At 35.3% G+C, this 4651-nt stretch overlaps 1 pseudogene; it reads right to left on the reverse strand.

Annotated features, from left to right (window-relative positions):
- Nucleotides 1-766: 766 nt before the first annotated feature.
- On the reverse strand, nucleotides 767-3900 carry LOC110426720 (putative receptor-like protein kinase At5g39000 pseudogene; annotated as a pseudogene).
- Nucleotides 3901-4651: the final 751 nt, after the last annotated feature.

A 4651-nucleotide genomic window follows, 5' to 3' on the forward strand; every position in this document is an offset into this window, starting at 1 on the left:
TCCCCCTTCCTTCTATCTTTTGCCTTTCCTTCCTCCCCACTCTTCTAAACTCCCTTCTCTCTTATTTTGTTTTTAAAAAAAAATTAATTTTCTGTTTCTTTTTTCCATTTTGGATTTGTGTGGAAATCTTAAGATTATTTTTGTATTTTTTCCATTTTTCATTTTTATATTTTGAAATTCCAAATTAAGACAACATAAACCCAATCTTTTATTTTCTTTTTATTTTCCAATTTTTTTATTTTGAATTTCGAAAATCATCATAAAAAATAGATTTCTATTTTTTTTTCATTTTCCAATTTTGTAAAGGAATTCTTATAGAAAAAGATTTAGAGGATATTTCTTTTATTTAATAATTTTCTGACCATACATTATATTCCTGAATTTACATGACTCCAAACGTTTTGCGGTACTTTCAAACTAAAAATTAATAATTGATCCAATTGAAATCGATTTTCTATTCTAACAGAAGGAATCGCGAATTGCAGTTATTCAAGTTTTAGGTATCAACAACAAGTGAGAGTACGTACTTCAAAAAAATAAATAAATAGAATTGTCATGATACTTGCAATTTTTTTTTTATATGCAACTTGTATTAATATCAGGCATCAGTTATGTCTTTTACTTCTGTTTTACATTCTCCTTTTATATTCATCTTTATATTCATCTTCAAATTCGATATTCGATATGCAATTTATGAACAAATTAAGCTTTTAATTACTAATTTTCATTTATTAAAATCCTTTAATAAATTTTCGAAATTCATATATGTCACAAATCTAATACTAACTTGATGTTTTGAATTTTTATTTCAGAAGAAAAGTTTTTACAATTAAAGTACAATAACATCTTTCCTCAAAGAAAGGTATGATAACACCCGTCTATTTGACATTGTCATCCTTTGAATCCGAACTCTCTGAGAGAAGATTATTAGAACTCGACATAGTGAAGTCACCTATAGCAAAACTATAACCATCAGAACGCATGGTGCTCCTTGATTTTGAAACTTGTTCACTTGACCCACTAAATATCTCATCATTTGTGGAAACAACCTCTTTCACCTCACTTTTTTGAACCTTCTTCATCCCATCATTAGTCTTCTCTGCTGTCTCCTGAAGCTGCAAGGCAAATTCAAGGCTCCAAACTACATCACTGATTGTTGGCCTTTCAATTGCTTTGTCACTTACACAACTCTTAGCAGTCTCACCAAACTTCTTCAAACACTCGGGTGCAATCTCACCCGTCAAATATGGGTCTATAATTTGATCAAGGGTTCCCCTTTGACAACAAATGCGACCCCAATTTGCCAAGCTAACTTGCTGCTTTGGCAAGTTTTGGATTACAGGCGGCCTAGCACATAGTGCCTCAAACAACACCACACCAAATGAATACACATCAGATTTCTCAGTTAGTTGCTGCCTAAGATAGTATTCTGGATCTAGGTACCCGAAACTACCCTTTACCACAGTGCTGACATGGGTTTGGGACATGCTGGTGGGACCCAATTTGGACAAGCCAAAGTCTGAGACCTTAGCAACATAATTCTCGTCCAACAAAATGTTGGACGATTTCACATCACGATGGATGATACTTTGCTTCGCATCTCTATGAAGATATTGCAATCCACGGGCAGCTCCAAGGCAAATTTCAAGCCTTAACTTCCATGATAATGGGGGTTTATCAGTATTGTAAAGATGATCACGGAGGTTACCATAGGGCATGTACTCGTATACAAGTATCATCTCTCCATGATCATTACAGTAGCCAATTAAAGACACGAGATGAAAATGCCTGAGTTGGGAGAGCATTGCGATTTCTGTTTGGAATTCGTGGTCCCCTTGTTTTGATGATGGATTTAGCCGTTTGATTGCTACGGGGGTGGCACCACCATCAATGAAACCTTTGTAGACATTGCCAAATCCTCCAACGCCTATTAGAAACTGTTCATCGAAATTATGAGTGGCTGCTTTGATCTCAACAATTGAGACGCGACGGCAAAGATCAGAGGGGAGTACAGAGGAAGTATCTTCAGGTTTAGTGAACTCTGAAGAGAGAGATATTGAGTCCTTCACTCTTCTTTTTCTATGGAAAATAAAGCAACCCGAGAGAAGAGATAGGAGAGTTGTAGCACCAAGCACAGCTCCAAGGATCGGAAAAATTGTTGACAGTTTCTTATTTCTTGAGCTATTCTGTAACCTGGGGCCCTGCTCAGGAGATATAGGACTTGCCAAAGGGTCTGGGTTAGGCCCTGCTAGAATGCCTTGAGAATTGTTCAGCTTGAAAATCTCTATCCCGTTCAAGATGGCATCAGCAAATTTTGGAGTTGAATCAATGTTAGGGTGCAAGGCTAGCCACAGTTGCTGCTTTGTTGCAAGTACCACATAATCTTTGTACATAGGAATCCCAGACCCACCGGTCTGTTTAAACAGATCAATTTGTCTCTCAGCCGTCTGATTATTAATAAATATATCAAACACACGCTGATTTCCTTTATTGATCTCCGGGTTCTCACAAAAATGCAACCTGACAAGGTAATAGAATCGCTCATCAACGCGGAAGATCCAAGTGAGGTTGTAATTAAGATTAATGTGAGAATCTACATCCATGGTACGCTCGGTGGCATATACATTCACTGGTGCAGTGTACGCCGGTGTCTCTGGTGTGTATTGGATTGAATAGTTCAGGAAAGATTGTACAGTCCCAACTGCACCCGCGTAGATATAAGCCTCATCTTGGTACCATGCTCGATTCATACCGGTATCTTCTATGTTTCTGATCTCCTGTCCCCCAACATTTAGACGATAAAGAGTCTCAAGATTGGTGGTATTTGGCAGAAGAAAGGGAGAGCCAGGGCCAACTAAAGTCGGCTGGTTGTCGTCACCACGCATGTAGAGGCTGCTTGGCATGGAAACAATTTCTATTCCATTAATGAAAGCATAAGAGTTGGGAGATGGTACAAAGCTTAGGCTCAGCATCTGATTGTCCCATACGGTAATAATGTATTCTTTGATGAAGTTGAAAATTTGAGGTCTGGTAGCGGAAGCGGTTAAATAGGCACTGAAATTGCTCAAGAGGGTGTAATTATTCGCATTGACAGAGAAGAAAGAAGTGGTGATATTTAGGCCCGGGAATTCAGCTGAATAGAAGTAGAGACGAAGAAACTTTGGGCCAGGTGATACAGGGAAGTTGTAGGTGAATTCAGAGCGAAATATACGCGCAGTCATGTATGGTATTCTGGTGACAGAGGAGTCCTGTTGGGAGGCTGTGGAAACAAAAGATGCATTTTCCCTGTTAGGGGCAGAAAATTTTGAGTGATCAGAATCGGCTTCCCAGCTGCGGCCATCTAATGAAGTTGTGTTCGATGGTGCACCACAATCAATGAGTATATTATCTGTAGGAATGTATGGAGGCGAGTTTTCGACCGCGGCGATGTGGAGGAGGAGACGGAGAAAAGAGATGATGTAGATGACCAAGGTTAACATTGTATTGAGTGTTGAAGGTGTCGCTACTTTCAGAGAAGTTACAGTTTGTGACACGGTGATGATAACCCTAACGGATAAAAGTAGTTTCGGTCGGACCCCTGTATCTGTCTCTCCGATTCCAGGGATCATTCCAAGAAGACGACTGGCATATTTATCAATATATTTAATTTGTTTGTGGAGAAATCTGTGTAAGTAGAATAGAGTCAATTACCTTGACATCGAGAAACGAAGTGTAACAGAAGATGTGCTCCAAGTGGTAAGGAAAAGGCTGTATGCGATTAATCAAAGAGAATCTTAGACTCGATAATTCTACTAGTTGGAAAGTCTTTGGCTTCATGCAATGACTTTTCAGTCATCATGTCCCACTCTTGGATGTTGGAGTGTTGTTCAATCCACCCTTCTCCTTTTGTGTACATTTGGGTTGAATTTTCATCTAGTAAAGATTTTTCGACATTAAAAAATTAACAACTAAATCAATTACTTAATAATTTAAATACTGTTATTAGTTTAGTCATATAATTGACAACAATGGGATTGGTGATAAATGACTTTTAAGAAAAGAATGACTTGAGATTGATAACTTGGCTTTGAAATCGATAAGGATGAGATTGAAATTAATACTGAGGCAAAATTTGTCCCACAAAAATCAATGACGTTAATGAAGTGAAATGTGATAAGGATATAAATTAAAGCTGGCATATTATGTACAATTTTACTTGATCACATTTACAAAGTTCAAAATATTTTTGAAATCAATAAATTATTTTATAATGGTAATAATATATTTTCATATATGTATAAGTAAGAAAACATTATTTTTTGACATATTACAATAATATTATATTCAATAAAACAACAATTACTATTAACTAATAATATTATAGTCAAAGCATTAGACGAAAATTGTAATAAATTAAAAAATTCAGTTAAAATAAGTAAAAATTGTTTAAATATTAAAATTAAAATTTACTAAAATTAAGTGATGAAAGTTAAAATTTATTATTTTAATTACAAAAAATTTGTAACTATATATTCTTATTTTTATTAATTATTTTAATTTTAATTATTTACTTATTAATTTTATATAATTATATTTATTTAATAGTACACTAAATAAAAATTAAAATATTATTTGGAAAAATATTAAATAAATACATGAAAAATGTTGAGAT

Source organism: Theobroma umbraticum, unplaced genomic scaffold, assembly GCF_002168275.2.
Source record: "Theobroma umbraticum cultivar Fairchild unplaced genomic scaffold, ASM216827v3 scaffold_12.0, whole genome shotgun sequence".
Lineage (NCBI taxonomy): Eukaryota > Viridiplantae > Streptophyta > Magnoliopsida > Malvales > Malvaceae > Theobroma > Theobroma umbraticum.